The following is a 13,896-nucleotide window of genomic DNA, read 5'->3' on the forward strand; positions in this document are numbered from 1 at the left end:
GAGGTAATGGCCACAAACTGAAACACCAAAAGTTCCACAGGAACTTAAGGAAAAAATTCTTGACAGTGAGGGTGACAGAGCACTGGAACAGGCTGCCCAGAGAGGTTGTGGAGTCTCCTTCTCTGGAGATCTTCAAAACCCGCTTGGATGCAGTCCTGTGCCACATGCTCTAGGTGACCCTGCGTATGCTGGGGGGTTGGACTAGAAGATCTCTAGAGGTCCCTTCCAACCCTAAGCATTCTATGATTCTAAGTCTATATCTCCTGGGTGTGAGAAAAAGGACAAGAAGGACTTTATGCAGTCACTTCTGCTCTAATGTGTATAGCCCTTATCTTTGGGTCTTTGCTGTAATGTTAGTGCAGCCTTACTCTAGGCTCTTGCTGGGCTGCCTTGTTGTTGTCAGGTGGGCCATAACAGGTGTCCAAGATTAGATCTTCTGCTGTAACCAAGAGCTCCCTCATAAGAGGGCTCTTAGTCTGACTCTCTTAGTAAGACCTCTACCTCATTGCAGAACTGCTATTACTAAGGTGCTTTGTAGATCCTCTTTAAAAACTACCGCTTGACTAATTCCTGTCAAACCTGCATTAAATTGCATCTTAGAGGAAAAAGTAATTAACAAGAAAATTGATTAAGCACTTAGGGGGTCTCCCCCTATTTTTCATTAGGGAATACAATTGGGTCAAACAGAAATATGTCAAACCCCCTTCAGAACATGTATGAGCTGTTGCTGAATACTGTGCTTACAGCTTCTGCTCAGCCTGTTATGCTCTTTCTAACATTTCATTTGCTTAAAGGCAGGATGTAAAGGGGGGTCTGAAGTAAAGATGTGATACTTGCTTTTCTTCCCTGACTACTGGGCCTACATGCAGAAGAATGAATTTTAGTCAGTCAAAGATTGTATTTTTAAGTGTAAGCTACTAAAAAAAAAAAAAAAAAAAAAGTTGCAGTAGACCCATTTTGTATTTCAAGGACAAATTTGAGACAAGGCAGCACTTCTGGTCTAAATCATTTAGGCATCCACACCTGACATCTCCTGCTTTTATTTATCCACTGTGCTGAGGTGTGGTAAGTCTAGAAATTCAGTACAGCAGTAACTAGAGTCAAATATCAGACTGTTCCAAAGCTAAAATTCTTCCCTGAATGACAACTGCCTTTAAGAATACATTACACATGAGTGTTTGCTAAAGTAACTAGCTGCAGTTGCAGTAAGTGTCATATGCTTATAATAAAGACATTAAAACTGAAAGAACAAGTACCTCCCACACCCCTGTAAGAAACCTGTGGTATATGTTGAGAGTCCTACTATGACCAGGCACTCCACAGCAGGGGAGCCTGAATAGGTCCTGGCAGTTGGAATAGAAGACCAGCTTCCTTGAGGATTTATAGTGAATCTGCAACATCATCAGTCCATTCTTCCTAGCAGAAGAAAAGAAAGAACCATTAGGTGGGCCACACAGTAAATAGCTACACATACATGCTACCGCTGCACACTATCTAGTAAAAACTTCTGCACCTGACAGTTACTGATTAAATTGTTAAAATTCTTCATAGGGGTATCTTTCAACCTCAGCTACTATTACTAACAAATATTTAAGTAGTAAACTTGAACTACTTTTAATCATACTGCAAGATTGCTTTGTCCTAATCCAGCTTACTTGACACTCCTATTTGCAGGGGGACTTCTGGAGGAAAGGTGGAGAACAGGGCCTGTGTTGTATTACACACCTACTCTCTTAATGCTGCTAATGAGGAAGCAACATGGACAAGAGCTCTAAGTGGACATGAAGTCTAATACATCCTGCGCTAAGATGCACTAGCACTCTAATGCTCTCAACTCTAATGAATGAGATAAAATTCCTATTAAGCACATCAGGAGAATCTGAAAGGGAGCCTGACTTAAGGCCGCATGGCCAACAATTGCTGAAGAACTTAGAGGATGTTCCCTCCCACATCTATCTGTGAGCACAGCATAATAATCTTTATGCTTTCCCTAGCTAGTTGTAAAACTCCAATTAAGTTTTTCTTTCTGGAATCATAAGGGATATACAGATATATATATATATATAGCCCCCTCAACTGTATTTATTAGTTAGTGCTCAATACTAGGGAAAGGAAAAAGAAATGATTCAGTCAAGTAAATGTAGCAGAGGGAAGACTTTATTCTCAGCTAATAGTAGCTCATCCCAGAGCACAGGATAGAAATGTATCCAACTCATTAAAGGGGTCTAACTTCTTGCTCCTACAACTCTGTCCTCATGTTTTTCATAAAAGAATTAGAAAAGCTCAACCCTGTGTTCCTTATGTCCAGGATTTAGCACCCCCTAGTTGAACAAGCAGGTAAGCAAGTTGCTACTATTAAATAAAGCTGTTTATCCCCACACACTCTAAAAGCCATACAGTCTCAGGCTTTTTATCAGCCCCTTTGAACACCTGTTTGAGGTTTATCTCATCCTTCTTCATTACTAAGGACTATGCACAAAATCCTAAGCACTCAGAGTAAAGCCTTTTACTAGAAGCCCTTTTTACAGCTTCATTACTTTGGCAGCTTAGTCATCTATGGCCACTCAGGACTTTGTGGAGTCCTTCTAACATATCAAATTAATGAGCTCTCCATCTGTATTGGTATTATGCTCTTTGTAGTAGTATTAACATCAGCAATAAACTGGTAGATCTAAACAGAACTGTTAAAGCTAGATTTGTCTTTTTTTTTTTTTTTTTTAAAGCAACCAGCTGAAAAATCTCAGCAGCATCTAAATTAATACTAACTGAGGTTAAAAAAAAGTCACTAGTTGTGTCATTTTTGTGTTGGCAGTAATTAAGAGGGTAAAAAAGCAGTATTTGTACAGTAAACTTACTGACCTCATCCATTTTAGATTTCTTTGTTATATATTCATCATCTTCATAACCTTTCCATTTCTTCCTAGATCCCAACCAGAAAAAAGTGAAATATATAAGCATTTTTAGAGCCTTCTTTGGCCATAGCATTTACAATAGGCACATAATCTAATTTGCCACATATCACGCTATTAAGGTCTAAATTAATATTTTGCTAGATGCTTGCAGTTCTGAGTACTAAAGTGAAAAGGGCAGAATACAGAAAGCAGAAATCAAGCACTTAAGTTGAACAGTCCACATATAGATGCCTTAAGATGACATTAACCCTTTAAACAATTTTTCTTTCAATTAAGTGATTTTGAAGCCATTAATTGGCATTATATATGATATCAAGAGGCCAAGTGTTAAAAGCCATCCTGAACTCCAGACCCAAATAAATACTACTCCTGCTTGCTGTCAGCACAAAAAATGTATTTATGCTCACAGCACTACTGGAAACGAAGAATCAAGACTTTTAAAGTAGTAGCAGAAACTCACGCAGCATGTTTGTTTTTGAACAAACATCCTTATTTAGATGTTTTAATTTTCATTCGCTTATGCAGATAAGGGAAAAGTAAAGTTTCCAAAATAGTAAAAAAAAAAAAAAAAAAAAAAAAAAAAAAAAAAAAGTTAAAGAGTTAAAGCATTGAGGAGGAAGTGTTAAATATCTACTTATGGGTTTATATTAAGTGAAAGGTCCAAGCTGTGACATTTCTCCAATTTTTGTTTTAGAGCAGCAACCTCTTCAGGCCTTGGTAGTTCATATTTCTTTATGAGATTTTTCATGCCTATGGTGGCAACAACACAGCCTTAAGCTAATTAAACAATTTCTTCTCCACCCTGTGAATTACACAAGGTACTATCTATCAGTCCTATGGCTACGGTCATTGCTTATCCCTTATACTTAAGCTTGGGCCAATACTTTACAGTTCCCTCCCTCTTTATAAGAGTGAGCACAGTAAAAAACTTTGAGCAGTTTCTACTAAAAAGACTTCACCAAAATCAGGACAACATACAAGGAAAGCAAAGTGAGCCCAGTTTCCCTCTGCTTCTTACTGATGGAAACAGGAAAACTAGATTGGCCAGTAGGAAGGAAAGAATATCTTATGTTTACAAATCCACTTTATTTTTAAGTGTAGACACCGGTGACTAGCATGATATATTCACTACTAAATTCAACTTAGTTGAAAGACTAAGTTCTTGATGCTCCCACTCTTCACTTGAGACATTATAGAACTGACTACTTCCTGAAAAATTCCTAATTCAGCCTTTTGTATATTAAGCTTAATAACCATAGAATGTAGAACAACCACAATCCTTTCCAAGCAAAAACTTAAACCTCTTTCAAACCATTTTTATAGTCTACAAAATGTAAATAAATGAGAGATAAATCCTAGCAGGTCACTTAGCTTTAATGATTTATTTAAGAAAAAGCACCCTCTGGTGGCAGTAGTAGTTACATACAGCCTTTGCCAGAAGCTACACTTGAAATCACAGTGAAAGGAAGTATTTTATTTTAAGACTTAAACAATAGAAGTATCTAGTGCCCAAAACAGACTTGTGTTCAAAAGTGCAAAGTTATTCACCAGCATTTAAATGACTACAGCTCATCAGGCCTTTTTTGCTTTAACTTTGTTTGCTTATGTCAAAGCTAACTTTCAGCATTTGCTACATTTGCTTCCTGCAGAGTTCTTCATTTTATTGTACATGATTTATTTAAATTAATGCTATCTCTATTTAAAGAACATTTTTTTTTCTGCTCAAAGCTTGAGAGAAAAGAATTTTTCCTTTAGAGATATAGTTTATCCTATTTTTCCAATGTTTACTTACATTTCATGCCATCTAGTAGCTTGGTTAAGGATGTTCTCTTTCAACATAAGACTTTCTGATAAATAACTAAAGAAAAATGAAAGATTAAGTCTGAAGTTCTTAAAACATGTCACTTACTTTTGTCAGCTACTACTAATTAATAAAAACACAGAGTAAATACAGAGTAAACTCCAACCAATTCAAGCAACAGTCCTCACCAAGTTCCATAAGAAGTCTTTCCTTTTCTAGGGAAAGCATGGACTTATGGATAGATTACAAAACTCCAAAATCCCAAGATCTTCCAATGTGCATTACCTTAAACCTTAGTTAATATACAGACATAAAGAGACTTATTACTTGTAGCTTCCAGTCTGAAGCAAAAGGCCACCAAGAAAATAATTTCTGTAAACTGACAGCTGCTCTTTTAGTATCACTGCTCTTGTAGTTTCAATGCAACTGCAACATTATTTTCCATCACACCTAGCAGCTGCCAAGCTTGCTTGGAATAACAAGTGACCAGACTAAGATTTAGCTTTTCATGAACATGCAAACAAAGTTCCCATGCTCCAATTCCAAAATTGTTTACAAATTACTCTAGGTTCTTTTCCTAAGCATGCTTTTCTAAATCACGGCATAAAAAGAATTATATATTTAGGAATTAAATCAGCAACTTTAAAGTTTGGATAAGGACCTGAGTATTTTTATGTTATTCTTAGAGGATAGTGAACATAGCACAGGGCATTCCCCACACCAACTCACTCTTTTAAAAAGCCACCAATTTAAAATAGCACCTTTTAGTTAGTCCGTTTTTAAGGAAATCACATTGATGAGGCAACCAAATACAGTTCACTGTTCCTGCATACCTAGCTGTCAGTTAAAAAGAATTTCCCTTTGACTTAAAAAAGAAAGAAAAGAAAAAAAGCTCAGTGTCACTGCAGGGGTGAGTGACACAAAGCACTTGCAGGAAAGAAATAGGAATAGGTTTTATTGGTAATGACAATGGTTTCGCGAGATTCTACGGCAAGGTCACTTATTAGTTACTGCATGGTGGTTCAAGATACACACAGAATTACCAAGGACACCCTCCCACTGGGTCACGAGGTTCAGATTGGACCCCCTTGCTTTCCAAACTCCTTCTGAGAGGAGTCTGGGTGCGGCCAGATCCAGTCCTAGTCCCAGACCTGGTCAACAGTTTATGACTAAGGGATTTGTGCACAGTTACAAAGTAAAGTTTACAGTTCAGAAAAAAGAGAAGCGGGCTATAGTCACTTACCACAAATCTGTAGTGGGAAGGATCTCTTAACCTCGAGGAGTATCCTTGAGAGGCATCCCTGCTCAAGGGGAGATCCTGGCATGCAGCCCACTGCCATGCAAGGAGAGCTCAAGGGGCTCTTGGGCTGTCTCCGTATTTATGGGATAAGATGATTGACTGATAGTCATTCTTTCAATTCAGAAATGACTGTTGGCTGGTGTACTCCCAGTTAGCCTCATCTCCCCATCAGGATAGGGCCATCAGGACTGTTATTGATGGTTAATGTCTGGGTGGGGAAAGAAATCAGGGAGGCAACTACCAGGATCAGATAATGTGGTAGTTAACACCTGAACAGGGCTATGTGTGAGAAGTCAGGATGAGCTGGGGAAGGAGCATATCTGTCACAGCTAACTATACATCTCCTACTTTTGGAACCAAAAAAGAAAAATAGCTTGCTTCAGTTTTCATTAAAGAATGCACCAGATGTGCTAATGAGCAGTAAATACATACTTTCACTTACTACTTCGGAATGCCTAAACCAAAATAAGTTGCTTGCAATATATTGTTACAATGCAGGAAGGAAGTGCTTAAAGCATACCTATGAAGAAAAATAAAGCCTACCTTTCCATATTAATTCCTGCTCTTGAAGCACTAAATAATATAGAAGTGAGAGCTATTTGTGAGGGAGTAAAGAGCAGATGCGCATCCGTCAGAGCTACTTGATTAAGAAAGTCATCGGCTCTTTTCCTCAAAATTTCAGGATTCTCCAGCATTGGATAACAAGTCTTAAAAGAGTAAGTATTTATGAAATCAGGAAGCTGCTCCTGATCTTCACAAGTTCAAAACAAATCAACAAAACAAAAGCAGCAGGTCATCTTATTCTGAAATGCAACCCAAAATGCTTAGAGACCCTAACATAGATTTCATTTCAGACACTTGCCTATCTATCATGTTAGGATCTAGATCTTTCCAAGCAACTTAGCTCTTTTAATATGATCCTAAAGGTGTTTGTATTGCCTATGTATGCCTATGACATACATAGCATATAAAACAGTATTGCCTTCAAATGGTCTTTATGGATTGTGCACAATAAGATGGAAGTTCAGCTGCTGAATTAGTAGTAGTTCATATTCCAGTATCTGTTCAAGAGTTTTTTCCTGCTCAAGAGGGCTGAGAAAGCAAACTGTGCACCAGACACATTAAATTCATCTACTTTGCATGCTAAAAATGTACATGTAAGCCTTGAGAAGAGAGGAAGAAAAAAAAAAAAAAAAGTGAAAAACTAATATCCGTCAGCACCCACCTCATTATCAAAAACTCATTCAGAAAATTCAAATCTTCAGAACACCATGTTTAGAACATGGTAAGCTTCTCCAATTGGAAAGTGACTATTTTCTATCTTTACTTGTATTTAAGCTCTTTAACTTCTTTTCTAATTTCTTCCATCTTCTACAAGTATAAACATGCTCCTTAGTGTTCTACTGAATACAGTAACTCAAGGTGTGTTGATAACTCACATTATTATCTAAGGATGATACTCCATCACTGAGTTATTGAGGTAAAAGCACTTGAAATACATACAAGCTGTCCCCTAAATTAAAAAGGAGGAAGGGGAAAAGTAAGTCTAGTTTTGCTCCTGTACTTAAAATTATTTGTTCTGTTTACATTTTTTTTTAAGTATACAGTAAAGCCAAAGAAAATACTAGGGCTACAAGTAGAAGCACATGTTGCCATGTTAATAAGTACCTCACAGTCTAATATTACTCCTATAAGGATCTTACAAAGTGGTAGTTTGGTTAATTTATCTTCCAGATGGCAGATTCAAATCCAGACCCAGGCTCTTTCCTCCAGCTACATTTCCAATTTGATTTGAACCCCATGAGCATGTAACCAGCATGCATTCAACAACATTATCTCACAGAAAACAGACAAAAAAGCAAAACCAATTTTTGAAGTACTGCTATACTGTGTGTGGGGGGGGGGGGGGGAATTAACACTCAAAGAATGTTTGTACTTTCAGAAACAAGCAAGCAGCAAATGCAGGAACAAGAGACATTGAGGGACAACACTTGTAGCTTCATTAGTCATCACACCGCACACACTGCTCACTGTAAGCACATCAAAGCACACTAGAGAAACAGTAATGCCCCAAACAACCCCTTCTTGACAGAAGGGCCTGCGGTGGTACTAAGGGAAGCTTGCTTTTCAGAAGGCAAAGCCCAAACACGTCTCCTTACCACCACAGACCGAGGCATAGAAGGCTTAAAGACAGCACAGAAATCCAGTAGCCTTTTTTCTTAGTACTTGCATATCGCCAGCTCCTCATGCGGCTCCAGAAAGAAGGTGCCAGCCTGCTGAATCTTTGGGTAACAAAACCGCTCCTGAGTCCGGCGCCACCCGCCGCCGCGGCGCCCTACCCGTCCCCAGCGCCGCACCTTACCGCCTGCTGCTGCCTTGCCGCGGAACTTGTGGTTCGCCTCGGCCCGGCAGCGCGACAGCTCCTCCTCACTGCGGAAATTCCACTGCCGGCACTGCGTGCTGCTGTAGTACATCATGGCAGCCACCCGACAACAACTCCCGTACCTGCGCACGCACCGCGCGCACTACAGCTCCGCGCACTACAGCTCCCCGCACGCTCCACCCCACCCTGCCACCCCAGCATGCACCGCCCCGCCCCGCCCCTGCGGGCGCGCTCCTCCCGGCAGGCTGCGCGGCCGTGGCGCGTGTCGGGAGCTGTAGTTGCAGGCGGCGCGCGAGCGCCGTGGCAGCTCGCGAGCGCCCACGACCGTTAATGCAGCGACCGTTAGCGCCACGACTGTTGGTCCTCGTCATCTCGAGGGCCTTGAAAACCCCTCTGTGAAATCAAATCCCTCGATGAAAACCATGAGAAAACCATTCATATTCGTGGCAGTAATCAGAAGAAGGTTAATTAGGAGATGCTTGGTCTGGGTTTATTGCTCCCAACAAAGGCACGGTGGTGGGTGTCAAGGCAGCCCTTTACTGTGGGTTCCCAGGCTTACCTGGCAATCCCTGATGAGGAGGATAGGTTGCCGGTTGTCTTCAGCACTGTGTGCAGAGGATGCAATAGCAAGGGGAGTCTGGAGGGCTGGATGCTGTGAACATTGCCTGGATGGCCAGGAGCCCTATACAGTGTGGGATATCCCCTCTGATGGCCACAAATCTGTAAAACATAGTTTAGGGGACACGCTTCCCAGAGCTTTCACACTTGCAGCCAGGAGCTGGAATTCACAGCGTGCACTGACAACAGTTTTTCTGAATGCAGTACAAAGGTCAAGGTGTCTAATGCAAAGTAGTTTAACCTGAGCCTGGGCAGAGCATGGAGCTCAGCTCCATGTCGGATGTGAATCGCTAAAAGGCCAGCATTGTGAGCTGAGTCCCTCAGAAGAGCCTGTGCTTCCTCAGGGTTGAAAGGAGAATTGCTCCAAGCTCATGCTGCTTGCATGCCGCATGGGGCCAGTGACCTGGTGTGCTCAAAAGCAACTGACGAAGTGGTTATGGCTCCCAATCTTGAACTCCTGGCAGTGCTGAAGTGGAATTTGCTTGAAGGAGTGGGAAATGCACCTGCAGTCACCTGATCCAGTCAGGGAACTGACTAAGGGCCTGTATAGGGGTCCGGATAGAGAGAATGATGGAATTTTATGTATTTTTTTTACAATAAAATCAGGCAGCTTTGGGCTCCAGGAACTTGAAAGCTTTGTCATAACCCTGATAATGGATGCCGAATATAATAAACATTCTAAAATCATTGGCAGAATCGGTGTAGGGGAAAAGAAAGATGCTAGTTATCATTCAGAATACTACTATCACTAACACAGGCTTGTCCCAAATGCACTGTGTGACCCACAGACAACTGGATGCTCCAAGGATACTTACATTTGATCCAGCTAACCTTGCAAGTTCAAAACTAGAGCTCCATTTGAGCATGTGTACAGGTAGGCAGAAGATTCTCAACTTCATTACATGTGATGGTGAAAAATTGCTCTTTCAGAATCAAGACTGTATTGACTCGTACTTCCTGTGTGTACCTATATATGTTCCAAAAACTTAAAGATTTGAGAGTTTAGTCAGCTATGTAAAATATCTAAAATACTGATTATTACCAAAATAGAGGCTTTTTTTTCCCCCTCTTTTTTTTTCAGCAAAGCTATAGAAAAAAAGAACTGAACCAGAAGAAAGAAACTAGAAAGTATTACAAGGGAGTAGGAATAATATGTATAGTGAAATGGGCAGAGGTACAATGAGAAAAAAAATGGCTTACACTGTAAAGCAAATGTTCGTTTTTTCACTTTTATATATATCTTGAAATGAAGTGGGGAAAAAAAAAAAGAGGAAAGATGGGGAAAAATAGAGGAAAGAACAAAATACATGAAAAAAGGGTGCAGCTAGATCAGATGTAGACACATCTCCATACTGAGTACTGCTTTTATTTGCAGAACATCACAAAAATAATATTTATTGAGTCCTTTGGAATAAAGTTCTAGCTTTTATAGGGATCTGGCACAAAATGACTGCATCATGGATTATCTTAAGTTATAGGAAACCCTGGAAATTGAAATGATTTTTTTTTCTTGTGAATAATCACATAGCAAAAGGACTTGTTGCCATGCATGACAGCTCGGTGTGACATGAGATGCTGGAGGCCCTAGAATGCTGACATTACAGGAGTTTTATCTCATAATGCAATAAAACAGTCTTACCTTTATATTTTTGTTACAGTAATGCATAACTATAAAACACAACTTTCTGCCTTAAACTTCTTAAAAGTGCCATGAAGTGTGCTGACATTGAAATGAAAGTCACTTGCTCCCAATGCACATTACTGTTTAGTTTTCATCTCTAGGAAGCTATAAAACTATGTAATTTATCAGCATCAAATAATAATACAGTTAGTATTAAAAAAAAAAAAAGAAAGAAATCACTTATGTTATACCAAATGAAATCAATCTTGGTGAGTTTTCACAGAAATATGTGAGAAGAAATGTTCCTCTACTGATTCTTCTAGTCTCTGCTCCTATGTAATGTCAGGATTGATTTCAATATTGTTAAATCAGATCCCATAACTTGATATATAGTCTCCATGAATATCTCTGACAGTGATTAACAGCTTGTCTTAGTTGCTTGTCCCATTGCTTCACCAGTCAGGCAGTTCTCTCCAATATTTTGAATATTTTCACTGTTGCTGTTTAGATTTTTGATAATTACTCAGTTTCCTTTAAATAAGGAGACTAATAACATTGATATCTAGTTACTATTCAGAGTTTTTTTTTTCCAAGACAGAGCATACCTAGCTTTCAAAACATTCTTTCCATGATCTTAGTTTGTAAACTTTTTGCCCCTCTGACTTCCTTTTTCATTATTGTTTAAAAGACCACATTTAAAAATGACAAGGGTCCTGACATTCATGCTGTTCCTGCTAAAGATAGGATGCTCCAGAGCTGCAGATCAAAAATTAAAGTTTCAGGGCTTCTTGAAAATGTCATATAAGGATAATGATAACTTGATAACTTTGGAGGGGGAAAAAAAAAAAAAAACAGAGTAACAGCAATCTCAGCTTCTCTTTCAGTTTAATCCCTAACAGCCTACAGGTTCATACTTACTCCCTTTAGGTTCTTCAGCACTTCCTTGCTCTCTAAAATAATAATGACATAGCCAATTAAGTTATGAAAGCAACATTTTATAGCCTCTCTGCTTTGGCAACCAAATTCTAACTATTCCTGCACATGTATTTGAAATGAGTGAGATAATTAGATGCTTCTGGTTAAACACATGCAGGTGCTTGTAGGGTCAGTAGTTAAAATGCTTTCTGATGCTCTGAAATGTGGAAAATGCTTTTCCTAATCTATATAAGGAATGTTTTTAACATCTGCAGAGTCAGAATCTGACACTTCTTTATATTTAAATTTAACAGTTGAACTTTAATGTGAAATCTCTAGCTAAAATAAGATACAGTTTGATTTTCAAGGACTATAGATAACTAGATAGTAAAGATACCAAAAGAAGTACACTTCTGTTTGTGCATCTAATGATAGTGGAGATAAGCAAATTTAAATGACCCAATTGAAAATGTGATCATAAAATGCTAAGCCAAGCTCCCATGCAAGTCTGTTACAAAGCTACATGCAGAACCAAGAGTTCCCAATTTCTAGTTTTGTGCTTTAACTATAGCACTCCTCACATCAACACCATTTTGAATTATTGTCCCTTAATTCAAACAGTTAACAAAAAGTACAAATGATGCAGTGTAATTGAGTTTTATGCAAGTGACAAAATCTAAGAATTACGTGGGTTACACTAAGCATGTATACAGTAGGAATAAAGTAGTTCTTTACATAAATGAGAAAGATATTACAACAAGTGGAAGTTGTTTCAGAAACTTAAATCTAAAGCTCAAAAATACAGCAACTTAATTGTAAAATTCAGATCTGCTTGTAGGGCAAATTGTCCATATGCAAGAGAATTAGAAATACAGCATTATTCTTCATAACTATCTGTATAAGTTATTATCAGTTGCTCTATCCAATCAAATGTAAATCTTTGCAGACTCTAAATATGTTTTCTTCTGGTGTTAAGCATCACGTGCATGTGTGTTCAGAACCGAACAAGTAGTAAAATAACAGAACAAAACTTGTGAGATAATAAATATCATCCAGTTGCCTGGGCTTTTGAAAATGCACTCAGCAATTACTCAGAAAAATTACCTGAAGATATAAGTAGCATCCACTATCCTGGGCTAAAGCTAATTTGGCTCAGAAATCAAGAATCCTTTGCTAAACATGAGCAAGAATATGTAATAGTAAATGGAGCATAACTAACTTGCTTGTATCAGAAAATGCCACAGAGAGATTCCTCCCATGTATTATCTGAACAGTGCGGAGTGCTCTTAAGGATAAAGTTTCACCCATATCCACTTACTGGAAGATAAGAGTTTCCTTGAGAAAAGTGTGTGATGGGAGGTGACAGATTTGAAGATTGCATGGAGAGAGAAATATGGTTTTATAGATGGGTCTCAGAGATGTGGGTACCATCTGCTGAGTAAAATATGTGGTCATCATAGGGTGCAGTGTGGACCCCATACAGTGCTTATCTCCTTGATGGACAATCTTTATTTTATTTATTATTTATTTATTATTTTTGGCTCCTAACTCCTCAGACCTTTAGCCCTTCAAAGAAATAGCTGGTTGAGTTCAGTCACTTTTGCATGTGAGGTCTTCTCACAAGTACTGTTGCCATAGTACTCAACAGGAGCTTTTTGTTTTGTAATGTGTAAGAAAAAAATAAAATTGTTTCTGCCTAATAGAGAATGAAGAATTAGGATGAGGGAATGTAATGAGTGTTTTCCTTATTTCTTTATGGAATGTTTGAAAGAGGAGAAGGGTTTTCAATATCTTTGCTTAGAAATTGCTTTCTCTGTTGAAATCATTATAAAATGTTTAATGCCACGATAAAATTATGTTCCCGTCGTGATTGTCATGAAGGGCAAATTATGGTTTCTAACATATGATCCGATAGACTGGAAATTAGAAATCAGGGCCTCTGTTGCTGACTTGCCATCTGACATGGGACACATGATATTTCATTTGAGATTGATACTAATTAACCTACCTTTTTTTTTTTCCTTTTTTAACAACTACAAATGAAAATGCTATACAATGGCCTCTGAACGTTAAAGAATTATATTGATACCGTAAAGGAGATATAAACCATACTTATTATAGTGGATTATTATATGTTTTATTATAGTGCACACTGCAATGTTTTCACTAGCATAAATCAAAGATGGAAAAATGCAGAAAAATTAGTGTCACATATATTCTAAAACTGTGGAGGAGCTCAGAGGAGCAGCATTTCCCCAAATAATAAAGGGAAATTTATTCAAGATTGTGTGAACGGTGAAGCAACAGAGGTTACCTGTGATATAATGCTAAAAATATTTTCCTGGG

General features: G+C 38.5%; 1 pseudogene across 1 annotated transcript; it reads right to left on the minus strand.

The window, feature by feature from the left end:
• Window positions 1–1,326: 1,326 nt before the first annotated feature.
• On the minus strand, window positions 1,327–8,487 carry LOC104574492 (cyclin-H-like; annotated as a pseudogene). Its single transcript, XR_015914085.1, has 9 exons — window positions 8,371–8,487; window positions 8,173–8,295; window positions 7,453–7,526; window positions 6,970–7,176; window positions 6,557–6,720; window positions 4,705–4,770; window positions 3,547–3,662; window positions 2,860–2,916; window positions 1,327–1,416 (listed from the first exon to the last, which is right to left on the minus strand). The product of XR_015914085.1 is annotated as a cyclin-H-like (transcript).
• Window positions 8,488–13,896: the final 5,409 nt, after the last annotated feature.

This window comes from Tinamus guttatus, unplaced genomic scaffold (assembly GCF_059628265.1).
Source record: "Tinamus guttatus ecotype Peru unplaced genomic scaffold, ASM5962826v1 Tinamus_guttatus_pri_ptg000844l, whole genome shotgun sequence".
In the NCBI taxonomy this organism is placed as follows: Eukaryota; Metazoa; Chordata; class Aves; order Tinamiformes; family Tinamidae; genus Tinamus; species Tinamus guttatus.